The sequence below is a fragment of the Mercenaria mercenaria genome, chromosome 12, assembly GCF_021730395.1.
Source record: "Mercenaria mercenaria strain notata chromosome 12, MADL_Memer_1, whole genome shotgun sequence".
Lineage (NCBI taxonomy): Eukaryota > Metazoa > Mollusca > Bivalvia > Venerida > Veneridae > Mercenaria > Mercenaria mercenaria.
Genome location: NC_069372.1, coordinates 63,066,592 through 63,085,098, shown reverse-complemented (window position 1 = coordinate 63,085,098; position 18,507 = coordinate 63,066,592). Strand labels below are relative to the sequence as shown.

The following is an 18,507-nucleotide window of genomic DNA, read 5'->3' as shown; positions in this document are numbered from 1 at the left end:
GTTGTCTTTGCAACCGGAATTACAGAGATAATGTTTTTATTGCAAATTTTTATGTTTGTGTTGTATAGATTTTTTTTCTATTTCAGAGGGTTGTGCAATTAGAGAGCTGATAGTTTGTTTTCGTTGTCATATTTTAATGTTATGACATGTTTTAAAATCTGAATAAATACCATTTTTTTTTATATTTATGATTTAATTGCGTGCGAAGGCGGCATTGTGGGAACGAGGGCGGGACGCGCGTTTTTTTTTCTACTGCTGTGTTTGATTTTCGGAAGGTGTTTATTTTTGTAGGTTTTTTGTTTGGAGGCAGTTGGTTTTTGTTTGGAGATGGTTTAATACCTTTTGTTCAGAGGTGGGACATTTGGATGATTTCTTTTAAGACAAAGGAAGCTGTGAATTCAGCAAACAAATACTGACACTGCTGTAAAGGTAATAGACACATTTTTACATACCATTAAAATTGTTTAAGCTAAATCTCTTAGCTACTGAGTGTTAAATTCTTTTTCTGAATGAAAACCGAGTTGTCTTTTGCAACCGGAATTACAGAGATAATGTTTTTATTGCAATATTTTTATGTTTGTGTTGTATAGATTTTTTTTCTATTTTCAGAGGGTTGTGCAATTAGGAGAGCTGATAGTTTGTTTTCTGTTTTGTTCATATTTTAATGTTATGACATGTTTTAAAATCTGAATAAATACCATTTTTTTTATATATGTTATGATTTAATTGCGTGCGAAGGCGGCATTGTGAAAACGAGGGCGGGACGCGCGTTTTTTTTTCCATTGCTGTGGTGGAATTTTGGAAGGTGTTTATTTTTGTAGATTATTTTTTCGGAGACAGTTGGTTTTTGTTTGGAGATGGTTTGCTTCTGTTCTTTTTAGGTTGCATGTTGACTGCAACAGACCACTAACACAGGTGTTGGATGCCACAGCTGACAGTGCTATAAAGGTAATAGACATATTTTTTATATACCATTTATCCTCTGACAATTTAATAAAAACTGGTATTATAATATATAAAACATTGCAGTTCTAACTTTTGACAGTATAATTTATGTACATCTTAATATCTATAATTCCGGTTGTAGAAGGTGTTTTTTTATTGGTTATTTCTATATTCCTCTTTCTTGGTGTTCCCCCAAAATGTGAAACCTAGGATAATTATTAGCTCACCTGTCACATCGTCGCCTCAACGCAACGGTCATATCTTACTATAAATTTATAATAAGATACAACTTTGTTGCGTTGAGGTGACGACATATTGACAAGATGAGCTTTTGTGATCACCCTTTGTCCGAGGTCCTTTGGATAGGGAACTCTGCAATTGCAGAGCCATTCTTAGGTGCCCATTTCTCTTTCAGCTAGATAGGGAACTAAATTTTGTAGATAGGGAAGATCTCTCAAGTATAAGGTTATGTAAGTATGCAGCCGGATAATGCGTCTCCTTTGGAAAGGCATTTGAAGCAAGCCTGTAACTATGCAGCCGGATAATGCATCTCCTATGGAAAGGCTTTTGAAGCCTGTAACTGTGTAGCCGGATAATGCCTCTCATATTGAAAGGCATTTGAAGCCTTAAGTATACAGCCGGATAATGCCACTCCTATGGAAAGCATTTGAAGTCTGCTAAAAAATAATATAACTGGTCTTTAGAATCAAATGGGTGGAATCAAGAACAGTAAGTAATTGCAAGTTGTGAAAGAGGATCAGGGCATTACATTGGCCAGGCTCACATTTTGAGGGACAGTGAAAATTGTTTAAGCTAAATCTCTTATGCTACTGGGTGTTAAATTCTTTTTCTGAATGAAAACTGAGTTGTCTTTTGCAACCGGAATTACAGAGATTATTTTTTTATTGCAATATTTTTATGTTTGTGTCGTATAGATTTTTTTCTTCTATTTTCAGAGTGATCTGCAGTTGGGAGAGCTGATAGTTTGTTTTCAGTTTTGTACATATTTTAATGTTATGACATGTTTTAAAATCTGAATAAAATGAATAAATACCATTTTTTATATACGTTATGATTTAATTGCGTGCGTAGGCGGCATTGTGGGAACGAGGGCGGGACGCGCGTTTTTTCTATTGCTGTGTTTGATTTTCGGAAGGTGTTTATTTTTATAGGTTTTTTGTTTGGAGGCAGTTGGTTTTTTGTTTGGAGATGGTTTAATTGCTTTTGTTCAGAGGTGGGACATTTGGATGATTTCTTTTAAGACAAAGAAACCTGTGAATTCAGCAAACAAATAGATTAGTTTGTGTTTTAAGTATGATATAATTAGACATGTTTCTAAATTTTACTATGTTTTTGTGTTACTGCTTTTTAGGTTGCATGTTGACTGCAACAGACTACTAACACAGGTGTTGGATGCCACAGCTGACACTGCTGTAAAGGTAATAGACACATTTTTTACATACCATTAAAATTGTTTAAGCTAAATCTCTTAGCTACTGAGTGTTAAATTCTTTTTCTGAATGAAAACCGAGTTGTCTTGCAACCGGAATTACAGAGATAATGTTTTTATTTCAATATTTTTATGTTTGTGTTGTATAGATTTTTTTTTCTATTTTCAGAGGGATCTGCAATTGGGAGAGCTGATAGTTTGTTTTCTGTTTTGTACATATTTTAATGTTGACATGTTTTAAAATCTGAATAAATACCATTTTTTATATACGTTATGATTTAATTGCGTGCGTAGGTGGCATTGTGGGAATGAGGGCAGGACGCGCGGGTTTTTATGCCCCCGAAGGGAGGCATATAGTTTTTGAACCGTCTGTCAGTCTGTCGGTCTGTCAGTCTGTCCGCAATTTTCGTGTCCGGTCCATATCTTTGTCATCGATGGATGGATTTTCAAATAACTTTGCATGAATGTGTACCACAGTAAGACGACGTGTCGCGCGAAAGACCCAGGTCCGTAGCTCAAAGGTCAAGGTCACACTTAGACGTTAAAGGTCATTTTTCATGATAGTTGGGCGTGTCCGGTCCATATCTTTGTCATCCATGGATGGATTTTCAAATAACTTGGCATGAATGTGTACCACAGTAAGACGACGTGTCGCGTGCAAGACCCAGGTCCGTAGCTCAAAGGTCAAGGTCACACTTGGACGTTAAAGGTCATTTTTCATGATAGTGCATTCGTGTCCGGTCCATATCTTTGTCATCCATGGATGGATTTTCAAATAACTTGGCATAAATGTGTACCACAGTAAGACGACGTGTCGTGCGCAAGACCCAGGTCCGTAGCTCAAAGGTCAAGGTCACACTTAGACGTTAAAGGTCATATTTCAACATAGTGCATTGATGGGCGTGTCCAGTCCATATCTTTGTCATTCATGCTTGGATTTTAAAAATATTGGGCATGGATGTGTACCACAGTAAGACGACGTGTCGCGCGCGAGACCCAGGTCCGTAGGTCAAAGGTCCTAAACTCTAACATTGGCCATAACTATTCATTCAAAGTGCCATCGGGGGCATGTGTCATCCTACGGAGACAGCTCTTGTTTCCATTGCTGTGGTGGAATTTTGGAAGGTGTTTATTTTTGTAGGTTTTTTGTTTGGAGGCAGTTGGTTTTTGTTTGGAGATGGTTTGCTTCTTTCTTTTTAGGTTGCATGTTGACTGCAACAGACTACTAACGCAGTGTTGGATGCCACAGCTGACACTGCTCTAAAGGTTATAGACGCATTTTTTATATACCATTTATCCTCTGACAATTTAATAAAAACTGGTATTATAATATATAAAACATGGCAGTTTTAACTTTTAACAGTATAATTTATGTACATCTTAATACCTATAATTCCGGTTGTAGAAGGTGTTTTTTTATTGGTTATTTCAATATTCCTCTTTCGTGCTGTTCCCCCAAGATGTGAAACCTAGGATAAGTTTTAGCTCACCTGTCACATCGTCACCTCAACGCAACGGTCATATCTTATTATAAATTTATAATAAGATACAACTTTGTTGCGTTGAGGTGACGACATATTGACAAGATGAGCTTTTGTGATCACCCTTCGTCCGAGGTCCTTTGGATAGGGAACTCTGCAATTGCAGAGCCATTCTTAGGTGCCCTTTTCTCTTTCAGCTAGATAGGGAACTAAATTGTGTAGATAGGGAAGATCTCTCAAGTATAAGGTTATGTAAGTATGCAGGCGGATAATGCGTCTCCTTTGGAAAGGCATTGGTAGCCTGTAACTCTGCAGCCGGATAATGCATCTCCTATGGAAAGGCATTGGTAGCCTGTAACTCTATGGAAAGAATTTTTGAAGTCTTAAGTATGCAGCTGGATGATGCCTCTCCTATGGAAAACCATTCGAAGTCTGCTAAAAAAATAATATAACTGGTCTTTAGAATCAAATGGGTGGTATCAAGAACAGTAAGTAATTGCAACTTGTGAAAGAGGATCAGGACATTACATCGGCCAGGCTCACATTTTGAGGGACAGTGAAAATTGTTTCAGCTAAATCTCCTAAGCTACTGAGTGTTAGTCTTTTTCTGAATGAAAATTGAGTTGTCTTTTGCAACCGGAATTACAGAGATAATGTTTTTATTGCAATATTTTTATGTTTGTGTATAGATTTTTTTTCTATTTTCAGAGTGATCTGCAGTTGGGAGAGCTGATAGTTTGTTTTAAGTTTTGTACATATTTTAATGTTATGACATGTTTTAAAACATGAATAAAATGAATAAATACCATTTTTATATACGTTATGATTTAATTGCGTGCGTAGGTGGCATTGTGGGAACGAGGGCGGGACGCGCGGTTTTTTCCATTGCTATGGTGGATTTTTGGAAGGTATTTTTGTAGGTAATTTGTTTAGAGATGGTTTGCTTTTGCTCAGAGGTGGGACATTCAGATGATTTCTTTTCAGACAAAGGAAGTTGTGAATCAGCTGCTGTGAATTCAGCAAACAAATATAGTTTGTGTTTTAAGTATGATATAATTAGACATGTTTGTAAATTTTACCATGTTTTTGTGTTACTGCTTTTAAGGTTGCATGTTGATTGCAAACAGACTACTAACACAGGTGTTGGATGCCACAGCTGACACTGCTCTAAAAGTAATATACACATTTTTATATACCATTTATCCTTTGACAATTTAATAAAAACTGGTATTATAATATATAAAACATTGCAGTTTTAACTTTTAACAGTATAATTTATGTACATCTTAATATCTATAATTTCGGTTGTAGGTGTTTTTTATTGGTTATTTCAATATTCCTCTTTCTTGGTGTTCCCCCAAAATGTGAAACTTAGGATAAGTATTAGCTCACCTGTCACATCGTCACCTCAACGCAACGGTCATATCTTATTGTAAATTTATAATAAGATACAACTTTGTTGCGTTGAGGTGACGACATATTGACAAGATGAGCTTTTGTGATCACCCTTCGTCCGAGGTCCTTCGGATAGGGAACTCTGCAATTGCAGAGCCACTCTTAGGTGCCCATTTCTCTTTCAGCTAGATAGGGAACTAAATTGTGTAGATAGGGAAGATCTCTCAAAGTATTAAGGTTATGTAAGTATGCAGGCGGATAATGCCTCTCCTGTGGAAAGGCATTTGAAGCCTGCTAAAAAATAATATAACTGGTCTTTAGAATCAAATGGGTGGTGTCAAGAGCAGTAAGTAATTGCAAGTTGTGAAAAAGGATTAGGATATTACATTGGACAGGCTCACATTTTGGCGGACAGTGAAAATTGTTTAAGCTAAATCTCTTGAGCTACTGGGTGTTTAATTCTTTTTGTGAATGAAAATTGAGTTATGTCATTTGCAACCGGAATTACAGAGATAATGTTTTTATGCCAATATTTTTATGTTTGTGTCATATAGCTTTTTATTTTCTCTTTTTAGAGGGATCTGCAATTGGGAGAGCTAGCTGGTTGTTTTTGTTCAGAGGTGGGGCATATGATTTATTTTCAGATAAATGAAGCTGTGAATCAGATTAGTCTGTGTTTTAATTATGATATAATTACACATTTTTGTAAATTTTACCATGTTTTTGTGTTACTGTTTTTTAGGTTGCATGTTAACTGCAACAGACTACTAACACAGGTGTTGGATACCACATCTGACACTGCTCTAAAGGTAACAGACACATTTTTTATATACCATTTATCCTCTGACAATTTAATAAAAACTGGTATTATAATATATAAAACATTGCAGTTTTAACTTTTAACAGTATAATTTATGTACATCTTAATATCTATAATTCAGGTTGTAGAAGGTGTTTTTTTATTGGTTATTTCAATATTCCTCTTTCTTGGTGTTCCTCCAAAATGGGAAACCTAGGATAAGTATTAGCTCACCTGTCACATCGTCACCTCAACGCAACGGTCTTATCTTATTATAAATTTATAATAAGATACAACTTTGTTGCGTTGAGGTGACGACATATTGACAAGATGAGCTTTTGTGATCACCCTTCGTCCGAGGTCCTTTGGATAGGGAACTCTGCAATTGCAGAGCCATTCTTAGGTGCCCTTTTCTCTTTCAGCTAGATAGGGAACTAAATTATGTAGATAGGGAAGATCTCTCAAGTATAAGGTTATGTAAGTATGCAGGCGGATAATGCCTCTCCTGTGGAAAGGCATTTGAAGCCTGCTAAAAAATAATATAACTGGTCTTTAGAATCAAATGGGCGGTGTCAAGAACAGTAAGTAATTGCAAGTTGTGAAAGAGGATGAGGACATTACTTTGGACAGGCTCACATTTTGGCGGACAGTGAAAATTGTTCAAGCTAAATCTCTTAAGCTACTGGGTGTTTAATTCTTTTTATGAATGAAAATTGAGTTATGTCTGTTGCAACCGGAATTACAGAGATAATGTTTTTATGCCAATATTTTTATGTTTGTGTCATATAGCATTTTATTTTCTCTTTTTAGAGGGATTTGCAATTGGGAGAGCTGATTGTTTTTGTTCAGAGGTGGGGCATCCGATGATTTATTTTCAGACAAATGAAGCTGTGAATCAGATTAGTCTGTGTTTTAATTATGATATAATTACACATTTTTGTAAATTTTACCATGTTTTTGTGTTACTGTTTTTTAGGTTGCATGTTAACTGCAACAGATTAATAACACAGGTGTTGGATGCCACATCTGACACTGCTCTAAAGGTAATAGACACATTTTTTATATACCATTTATCCTCTGACAATTTTATTAAGGTAATAGACACATTTTTTATATACCATTTATCCTCTGACAATTTAATAAAAACTGGTATTATAATATATAAAACATTGCAGTTTTAACTTTTAACAGTGTAATTTATGTACATCTTAATTTCTATAATTCCGGTTGTAGGTGTTTTTTTATTGGTTATTTCAATATTCCTCTTTCTTGCTGTTCCCCCAAAATGTGAAACCTAGGATAAGTATTAGCTCACCTGTCACATCGTCACCTCAACGCAACGGTCTTATCTTATTATAAATTTATAATAAGATACAACTTTGTTGCGTTGAGGTGACGACATATTGACAAGATGAGCTTTTGTGATCACCCTTCGTCCGAGGTCCTTTGGATAGGGAACTCTGCAATTGCAGAGCCATTCTTAGGTGCCATTTTCTCTTTCAGCTAGATAGGGAACTAAATTATGTAGATAAGGAAGATCTCTCAAGTATAAGGTTATGTAAGTATGCAGGCGGATAATGCCTCTCCTGTGGAAAGGCATTTGAAGTCATGTAGCTATTTATTTTCTCTTTTTATAGGGATCTGCAATTGGGAGAGCTGATTGTTTTTGTTCAGTGGTGGGGCATCCGATGATTTATTTTCAGACAAATGAAGCTGTGAATCAGATTAGTCTGTGTTTTAATTATGATATAATTACACATTTTTGTAAATTTTACCATGTTTTTGTGTTACTGTTTTTTAGGTTGCATGTTAACTGCAACAGATTAATAACACAGGTGTTGGATGCCACAGCTAACACTGCCCTAATGGTAATAGACACTTACTTTTTACACAGAAAGCTTTAAGTTCGGAAAGCTGATGGTTGGTATGTGTGTTTTCGCTTTTATGTATTAAATGTTTAAATACCTGTTTTAAAATATGAATACATCAGTATTCCATTTTTGTGTTTTTATGTTTGTTTTATGTATGCTGCAATAGTCTTTAATTTTATCTTTTTACACAGAAAGCTTGGTGCTTCTGAGGGATTTACCTTCCAGATTATGTTTACATTAGCAAGCTGATGGTTTGTGTGTGTCTTCTTTTTTTATAGATATGTATAATGTAGTATTTTAACATGCGTTTTATAATATGAAAAGAATGTAAAGATAGCATTTTTTTGGTGTTTTTTATTTTTGTTTTATGTATGCTGTCATATAATATATATATATATTTTTTTGTCTTTTTTTTTACATAGAAAGCATGAAATGGGCATGCAGATGATCGGTATTTGTGTACTTGCTGTCTTACTAGTAGGTATATTTTGATGTGTTTTTTTTTTATAAATATACATAGATGTATAAATACTATATATATATTTTAATTATTGTGTGAACGAGGGCAGGACGTGCGTTTTTTTGGTTTGCTGTGGTTTAGGTCTGTATAATTCAGGTTTAAGGGTATGTTTTTGTTTTTGGATAGGGAACTCTGCACTGACAGAAGAATTCTTAGATACCTTTCTCTTTCAGCTAGGTATCGAACTAAATGGCTTAGATAGGCTTCAGACAGGCAAGGTGATGGTTTGTACTACTGTTTTACAGGTATGTATATTTTGTTGTTTTAACGCCCGCCCGCTTAGCTCAGTAGGTAAGAGCGTTGGTCTACATATCGCAGGGTCGCGAGTTCGATCCTCGGGCGGGGCTTATGTTCTCCGTGACTATTTGGTAAACGACATTGTGTCTGAAATCATTAGTCCTCCACCTCTGATAATTCATGTGGGGAAGTTGGCACTTACTTGCGGAGAACAGGTTTGTACTGGTACAGAATCCAGGAACACTGGTTAGGTTGACTGCCTGCCATTACATGACTGAAATACTGTTGAAAAACGGCGTTAAAACCAAAACGAAAACGAAACGTGTTTTATAATATGAATTGAATGTATGAATACCATTTTTGTTTTTTATTTTAGTTTTATGTATGCTGTTGCAATTTTTTATTTTGTCTTTTTACACAAAGCCTCAGCTTGATGTATGTGTGTGTTCGGGTGTTTTCAACAATTTCAGTCATATAAACGACGGTAAGTTGATGGTTTGTACTAGTTTGTATTATGTATATTTTAATGTTTTACCACACATTTTAAAATATGAATATGTACATTTTAATGTTTTAACATACGTTTTTAAGTATGAAAAGAATGTATAGATACCATTTTGTGTATATTTTGAACCATTTTGTGTATATTTTGATTTGTATATGTTACCAATTTACACAGAAAGCTTCAAATTGGCAAGCTGATGGTTAGTATTTGAGTACTTATTAATGTCGTAGAGATTGCATTTAACCATTTTGATGTACATTTGTTGACTATAATATTTATTTCACAGACAAAGTCTGATGGTGCTTGTTTTATTTTATGGTCATTATTAGAAGTGAAGTTCAAGCATACATGACATTGGACTATTCTGGCTCAAAAGAACCTGGGGCACTTGTCACCAATCCCAGAAGGAGCAATTACTAGAGGTTGCGAAGGATGAAGTTGAGGTATGTGTACAATCTGTTTCAGCAGATTTGACCTCTGGTCACTGTGGTAAACCTAGTTCAAATTTCTCATACTGTTCCTTCAGTCTCAACATGTCCAAAAAAATAAAAAATAAAAATATATAATGGAACTTTCTGTAGCTGGACTTTTTAACATATTAAGCATTATCGTGTTTCATTTAATGTCACTTTGATTTGTTTTCTGTGTGCTGAATTCCGAGTTACTATGATTGATCAATACTAGTGATTTTGTTCAAAGACATTTTATACATTTATTAGCTCGACTATTCGAAGAATAAGTAGAGCTATCCTACTCGCCACGGTGTCGGCGTCACACCTTGGTTAAGTTTTTCGTACCAGTCCACATTTTGACAAAGTGTTTTGAGATAAAGCTTTGAAACTTTCAACACTTATTTACCATCACTGTGGCCAGTTATAGGCAAGAGTACATAACTACAAGGATTTTGGCTGAATTATGGCCCCTTTTGACTTAGAAATCATGGTTAAGTTTTTCGTACCAGTTCATATTTTGACAAAGTCTTTTAAGATAAAGCTTTGAAACTTTCAACACTTGTTTACTATCACCATGGCCAGTTACAGGCAAGAGTACATAACTCCATCAAGGATTTTGGCTGAATTATGGCCCCTTTGGACTTAGAAATCTTTGTTCATTTTTTCGTACCAGTTCATATTTTGACAAAGTCTTTTGAGATAAAGCTTTGAAACTTTCAAAACTTGTTTACCATCACCATGTCCAGTTATAGGCAAGAGCACATAACTCCATCAAGGATTTTGGCTGAATTATGGCCCGTTTTGACTTAGAAATCTGGGTTAATATTTCGTACCAGTTCATATTTTGACAAAGTCTTTTGAGATAAAGCTTTGAAACTTTCAACACCTGTTTACCATCACCATATCCAGTTATAGGCAAGAGTACATAACTCCATCAAGGATTTTGGCTGAATTATGGCCCTTTTTGACTTGAATATCTGGGTAAATATTTCGTACCAGTTCATATTTTGACAGTCTTTTGAGATAAAGCTTTGAAACTTTCAGCACCTGTTTACCATCACCATATCACCATATCCAGTTATAGGCAAGAGTACATAACTCCATCAAGGATTTTGGCTGAATTATGGCCCCTTTTGACTTAGAAATCTTGGTTAAGTTTTCCGTACCAGTTCATATTTTTTGTAAAGTGTTTGACATATGGCTTTGAAACTTTTATCACTTGTTTAGTATAATAGTCTCTGTCTGTAGGAAAGAGTACATAACTCTGTCATCTATTTTGGCTGAATTATGGCCCTTTCTGGACTTCGAAATTGGTTCTGTTTTCATACAAGTCCACGTTTTGTCAAAACTATTTGACATATGGCTTTTAAACTTTGAACACCTGTTATCATTATGATTTCCATCTGTAGGCAAGAGTACATAACTATTTTGACTGAATTATGGCCCTTTTTGGACTTTGAAATTGGTTCATACATTGCCATTTAGACTTATCGAAATCAAAGAAATAGAGGAACATTGTTTGTCTAATCTATTTATTTCTTTTGTCTGAATATCTGTGGAAATATTTTGACCCCATTCTTCAATCAATTCTTTGAATAGTCAAGCGCACTGTCATCAGACAGCTCTTGTTAGTCCCCTACTGGTTGAAAACCAGTTTTGGGGACTATAGGAATGCGCTTTTCCATCCGTCACTACGTCCGTCCGTCCTTCCACCATTTCGTGTCTGGTCCATAACTCTGTCATCCATGAAGGGATTTCAGTATTACTCGGCACAAATGTTCCCCGTGATGAGATGAAGTGTCATGCACAAAATCCTGACCCCTAGCTCAAAGATCAAGGCCACAATTGAAGGTCAAAGGTCAGTGGTGGTTTTTTTTTCCTGTTCGGTCCAGAACTCTGACATCCATCTAGGGATTTTAATATTACTTGGCATAAATGTTCCCCATGATGAAACAACGTGTCATGTGCAACACCCAAAACCCAAGCTTAAAGGTCAAAGTCACACACTTGGAGATGAAAGGTTAATGGGACATTTTCATGTCCGGTGTATTAACTTTGTCATGCAAAACAGGATTTGAATATTACTTGGCACAAATTTATCTCCACTATGAGAGGGAGTGTCATGCACAAGAACCTGGTCCTTAGGTTGAAGGTCGAGGTCACACACAGATGCAAAGGTCAGATACAAGAATGACTTTGTCTGGAACACTTCTTTTTCATGCATGGAGGGATTTTGATGTAACTTTGCATAAATGTTCATTTTCATGAGACAGATTGTTATGCACAAGAACCAGGTCCCTAGATCTAAGGTCAAGGTCAGGCTTAGAGGTCAAATGCCAAATTCAAGAATGACTGTTGTTCAGAGTATTTCTTCTTTATGCATGGAGGGATTTTGATATAACTTTGCACAAATGTTCACCACCATGAGGCACTCTTGTTCTTTAGAATTATTTCCCTTTGTTGTTGTGCCTTACTTATGCAGGCCGTAGGGAAAAATAGAGACCAGTTTTCTGTGGTACAACATGCATGTTACATCCAATGTTTAGGTGTATTTTGACCTATCTCTTCCTGGTAAAGAGTTTTGTGTGGACTTATATGGATTTTTTTTTGTTACTATAAATAACGTTACTTTTTTGATAATCAGCCAGAAATGCTGTATGAAAACAACTATAGGGTTTTATATATACAAATTTTAATCCAAGTCTTTTGTTTATAACATACTGTATATATAGTACAATATTGGTTATACATCATTGACAGATATCAGTTCATTATGCTATACTGCAGTAGAGGAAATTAGGTGCCTTCCAGTAGGTGACTTTGTATTGCAAGGCAATACTTCATTCACTTGTTACTGTTACAGGTACTAAATTTTTAGTTTGTATATAATGTACAATCTGTTTTAAATGTTTCAGGGTGATAAGGACGACGATAGTTCAAGAGCGAAATAGTGGTTGACATTATATAGAGAATGGAGAAAAAGCAGATTGTACACTGGTCAGAATGAAGATGACTTGAGATGGTGCGTAGTCTCCAATTTTGAGAATGTATTTATCAGTCTACAACATAAAGCTAAAAATGTGAGAACAGTGTCAAATGCACCCTAGGTTGAAAGCCCGAGATTTGTCTCCTGCAGCTTTTAAGAAAGATTGGGGCATAGAATGTGCATACTAATTTTACACTCTGTCCAGTTGATAACTATCATTCATCAATCGAATAAAAGAGAAAACCATGGTCACCAGAGGGGATGGTCACACTGCCCTATTGGTAGGTAGAGGAAACTGAAATATTTTTTATCAGAAACCACCTGCCAGATTTTTAAATGATTTTACACAATGGTAACTTTTGTGCCACTCTACCAAGAGTGTTCAAAATATTTAGTTTCATAAATGAAGAGAAGGCTGTTTGAGGATTGGTCACTTTTCTCTACATGTAATAAGTGCAATATTTAATAAAAATCTTTTTGTAAAAAATTGTTGGTCAGATTTTAAAATAATTACACACAAAATTAATGATCTTCATGTTAGTTACAACAAAGTGTTCAGGTTACTCTGTCAAAAATATGACTGCAAGGGGGCATGGTAATTTGGATTCAGCAGAAAAACAGCATCAAGTGGTAATGATGAAATATCCCCATCCAAAGGCTGGATAGTTTTAGCGTCTTCCTTCCACTTGTCTGGAGCCATTATCTAGAATGTGGTTTACAGTAATTAGCTTTGCTAGTTTTGTACCTGTTAAAAAGTGGAAATATAATCAAATACTTGTTCCCTTTCTGAAGTGTATCCAAACATCTATGGCTATCTAAGGCCCCAAAAAGTAGATTTAACTTGTAAAGAGTACATACAAAGACGAAATATTGTTTACTATGGGTGTTATGAGACATTTTTGTGATTGGTTGGCTGATATTTACGCTGGAGAAATTATTAGCAAATTTTGTCAATTCGCTAATATTTCCACCTCGCTAACTTAACCACTTATACAGTATGTTCTTTTGTTTACTTTCAGTTGAAGAAAAGTCCAGCTGCAAACTGTCCAAGACATACAGTAAGGATGTGGATCTGTGGTAACTTAAGGTAATGTCTCTGTGCGTTCACAGAGAGAAATCATTCATTCAAAGTGATACTGTAGAAAGAGAAAAATGTTAAATAACTTAAAAAATCAGTTTCTTGGTTAAATTCTTTGTTTAGGTCCATCTTTTCTCAAAAACTGTAAGAGCTACAGCTTTGAAACTTTGCACACTTGTTTATCATTATTAAGGGACTATATTAGGGGACCATGTAAGCCAAGTTAGCTCAGTAGGTAGAGCGTCGGTCTACGGATCATGGGGTCGCGAGTTCGATCCTCGGGTGGGGCGTACATTGTCTGTGACTATTTGATAAACGACATTGTGTCTGAAATCATTAGTCCTCCACCTCTGATTCATGTGGGGAAGTATGCAGTTACTTGCAGAGAACAGGTTTGTACTGGTACAGAATCCAGGAACACTGGTTAGGTTAACTGCCCCCAGTTACATGACTGAAATACTGTTGAAAAACGGCGTTAAACCCAAAACAAACAAATGTATGCCAAGACCCATTCATTTTGTCAGAATTATGGCCCTTTTCATACTAGAAAATCCAGCACTTGCAGACGAGCAATGGCACCTGTAGGTTATGCTGTTTTTAAGGTTTACAGTGGATGTTTTGGAATTCAAAAATTTAAAAGGGTGATTTTTGCCCATAAATAATGAAGGATTTCTAATGCTACCTGATTTAAAGTTTGTCTTTGATTGATTCACACTAGCACTTTACTTCATATTAATGAGAAGTGAATGTATGTGAATCTGAACAGTGACAGACTGGAAATTTGGAGGTCCCAAGTCCTCAGAAAAGCAGAGGGGAAAAAGCTTCATTTTCTTTCAAATTCTGTTATTTACATATGTGACTCATAACTGAAAAAATAATTGTATTTTGCTATTTCTAGAGAAAAAAAATGTTGAAAATTAATATTTACATTTGCCCTATTCTTTTCCATTGAAAAATTTGACATTCATTTCATATGAACAACAAAAGGAAAGGGGCAAAAGTTTACGTCAACGCTGCTTAGTGATAACGGGTTGCTGTTTTGACGACATCCAGATTTAGTGGGGGAGAACAATATTTAGAAGAAGTTGGTGTTGCTACGGAAGTAAAAGCTTTTATGAACTTGAGCATATAGCGATTGAACTGTCTGCCCATACAAACCAGATTGCCAACAGTGGACATAATGAGCCGATTTAGTTCATTCTCACATTCAACATTCCTTGTGGCAAGACCTTCAAACTGACCTATACATAAATGACTTTGACCCACATATCACCTTCACTTTAACTTAAAACCACAATATCCTATCATGTGTCGGTGCGACGTTAAATCCAACAAAAAAAAAAAAATAAATGAAACCATAATAAAACAACATTGGTCATACACCAGGGGATCACACACAATTTTGCATTTCCTTGTTTGTTCATGTTAGCTTTATGTTGACTTTATACATTTATATTGTGTATATCATCATGCTGCTCTTATCTTTGGCTTTTTAACTTACCAGAAGATGCCTGGTTTCAGTAATTTTTAACTGAAAATACTTTTCTTTTTAGCTCACCAGAGCCAAAGGCTCAGGGTGAGCTATTCTGATCACTCACTGTCCGGCATCCATAAGCTTTTACTTTAAAGGACATCTCTTCATAAACCGCTCGGCCAATTTCATCCAAACTTCACAGGAATGTTCCTTGGGTAAAGCTCTACAAAAATTGTTAAAAGAATTTTATTCCAAGCAGAACTCTGGTTGCCATGGCAACCGAAAGGAAAAACTTTAAAAATCTTCTTCTACATTTACAGCGTGTTAACCTTCCATTTTGAGCCATACATGTGCCAACAAATAGTTCTTGCAGATTTAATCCAATATTTTACGTAAAAGATATTTCAGAATAAAATAAAAATGAATAGTAGAACCATAATTTAAAAAACTTAATCCTCCATATTGGTTGTACGCCATGTGGAATAAATCACTCAGGTTTAGCCCTTGTGATATACTGCATTTGTATAACCTAATTGATGTGTTAAGATATTAAAACACGATTTTTCTATATATTGTTTATTAAATATGTGATAAAGAAATTAAATATACTTAAGCAGTTTTTACTACTTTTGGTCAATGTGATCAGTAGTTTAGGTATATTTGAGCCATGCCATGAGAAAACCAACATAGTGGCTTTGCGACCAGCATGGATCCAGACCAGCCTGCGCATTAGTGCAGTCTGGTCAGGATCCATGGTGTTCATTAACGGTTTCTCTAATTACAATAGGCTTTGAAAGCGAACGGCATGGATCCTGACAAGACTGCACAGATGTGCAGGCTGGTCTGGATCCATGCTGGTCGCAAAGCCACTATGTTGGTTTTCTCATGGTGAGGCTCATTTAATTAGCAGTGCACAATATCTGTCTTTTTAAAGATGCAACAATAAGAAATCTAAAAAACATACTTCAGTGTTAAAACTTGATTTAATGAGTAAGATATAATACAATGTATACATGAATTCTACTTGACATCAATTTTACACAGTATCATGAGTATGAAGCTTTTTAGCTCACCAGTTACAAAGAGACAAGGTGAGCTTTTGTGATCGCGCGGCGTCTGTCGTGTGTCCGTCCGTCTGTAAACTTTTGCTTGTGACCGCTCTAGAGGTCACATTTTTCTTGGGATCTTTATGAAAGTTGGTCAGAAGGTTTATCTTGTTGATATCTAGGTCAAGTTCGAAACTGGGTTCCGTGCCTTCCAAACTACATCAGTAGGTCTAAAAATAGAAAAACCTTGTAACCTCCCTAGAGGGCATATTTTTCAATGGATCTTCATGAAAATTGGTCAGAATGTTCACCTTGATGATATCTAGGTCAGCTTTGAAACTTGGTCACGTGCGGTCAAAAAACTAGGTCAGTAAGTCTAAAAATACCTCTTTGACCTCTCTACAGGCCATAATTTTCATGAGATCTTCATGAAAATAGATCAGAATGTTTACATTGATGATATCTAGGTCAAGTTTGAAACTGGGTCATGTGCGATCGAAAACTAGGTCAGTAGGTCTAAAAATAGAAAAACTTTGTGATCTTCCTAGAGGCCATAGTTTTCATGGGATTTTCATGAAAATTGGTCAGAAAGTTCACCTTGATGATATCTAGGTCAAGTTTGAAACTGGGTTGCATGCGGTGCAAAACTAGGTCAGTAGGTCTAAAAATAGAAAATCCTTGTGACCTCCCTGTGGCCATATTTTTCAATGGATCATCATGAAAATTGATGAGAATGTTCACCTTGATGATATCTAGGTAAAGTACAAAACCGGGTTATGTGCAGTCAAAAGCTAGGTCAGTAGGTGTAAAAATAGAGAAACATTTTGACCTCTCTAGAGGCCATATTTTTCATGGGATCAGTATAAAAATTGATCTGAATGTTCATCTTGAAAATATCTAGATTTGAAACTGGGTCATATGTGCGGTCAAAAAGTAGGTCAGTAGGTCTAAAAATAAAAAAACCTTGTGACCTCTCTAGAGACTGTACTTTCATGAGATCTTCATGAAAATTGGTGAGAATGTTCACCTTGATGATATCTAGGTCAAGTTCGTAACTGGATCACGTGCCTTCAAAAACTAGGTCATTAGGTCAAATAATAGAAAAACCTTGTGACCACTCCAGAGGTCATATTTTTCAATGTATCTTCATGAAAATTGGTCAGAAGTTTTATCTTGCTGATATCTAGGTCAAGTTCAAAACTGGATCACATGAGCTCAAAAACTAGGTCACTTTGTCAATTAATAGAAAAGAGAACGTCATACTCAGTTCAAAACTGGGTCATGTTGGGACAGGTGAGCGATTCAGGACCATCATGGTCTTGTTAATACACACTTTAGTTCCTTCAGGAATGTACCTAGAGCTCACAGAATCTCTGTTTTCTGTAGCTAACTGAAGTACTTCCATAATTTTTGCCAAGCCTGCTTGCAGTGAGCTTGACTTAGTTGCCACTTTTGGTGGGTTGGTGTATGTGCATGCGACTATGTGTGTGTGCATCCATTAGATTTTGTCCGGACCATAACTTTGACATGTATGGACCAATATTGTTTATATTTGGCATGAATGTTTAACTAAATGAGAAGGAGTGTCTTGGGCAAATCCCATGTTCCTATCTCAAAGGTCAAGGTCACAGTTGGAGGTCAAAATTCAATTTGAAGAATGAGTTTGTCCAAAGCATTTCTTCTTAACACATGGTGGGAATTTGATGTAACTTGGCATAAATATGCACGAACCAGGTCCCTAGGTCTAAGGTCATTGTCACACTTAGAGGTCAAACGTTAGATGCAAGAATGACTGTTTCGAGCATTTCTTTTTCATGCATAGAGGGATTTTGATGTAACCTGGCACTGTTGTTCACCATCATGAGATGGAGTGTCATGCGCAAGAACCTAGAATTACTTCCCTTTGTTGATCCTATAAATAGCTTATATTGTAATTTTTTTTGTTACTCGTTCTAGGGAAAAGTTAAGACCACTTTTCTGTAGTACAAAATTCTGAGGTGTATTATGACCTATCTCTAATGGTTAGGATTTTTGTGTGGACTTAGTGTCATGTGCAACTCCCAGTCCTTTTGACAGCTAGTGGGCTCGACATGTTGCTCGTGGGCAGCTAGTTTTACAAAGAATTCAGAAATGCCCCTTTAAAGGTATTTAAACTTGGCATCATTTTCAGCCTTTGCGCTGGAATATTGTTAATCGTGTGTAGTGGAGTTTACAATATTTCATGTTTAACACGTTGTAATAAAGTTCTTTTAACACAAGATGTATTGT

The 18,507-nt window shown here is 35.8% G+C and overlaps 1 long non-coding RNA gene across 1 annotated transcript; it reads left to right on the top strand.

The window, feature by feature from the left end:
- The first annotated feature begins 7,693 nt into the window (after positions 1 to 7,693).
- LOC123535254 (uncharacterized) lies at positions 7,694 to 13,810 on the top strand. Its single transcript, XR_008366334.1, has 6 exons — positions 7,694 to 8,418; positions 8,639 to 8,706; positions 9,122 to 9,182; positions 9,533 to 9,646; positions 12,571 to 12,677; positions 13,661 to 13,810. It is a non-coding gene; the product is annotated as an uncharacterized LOC123535254 (long non-coding RNA).
- Positions 13,811 to 18,507: the final 4,697 nt, after the last annotated feature.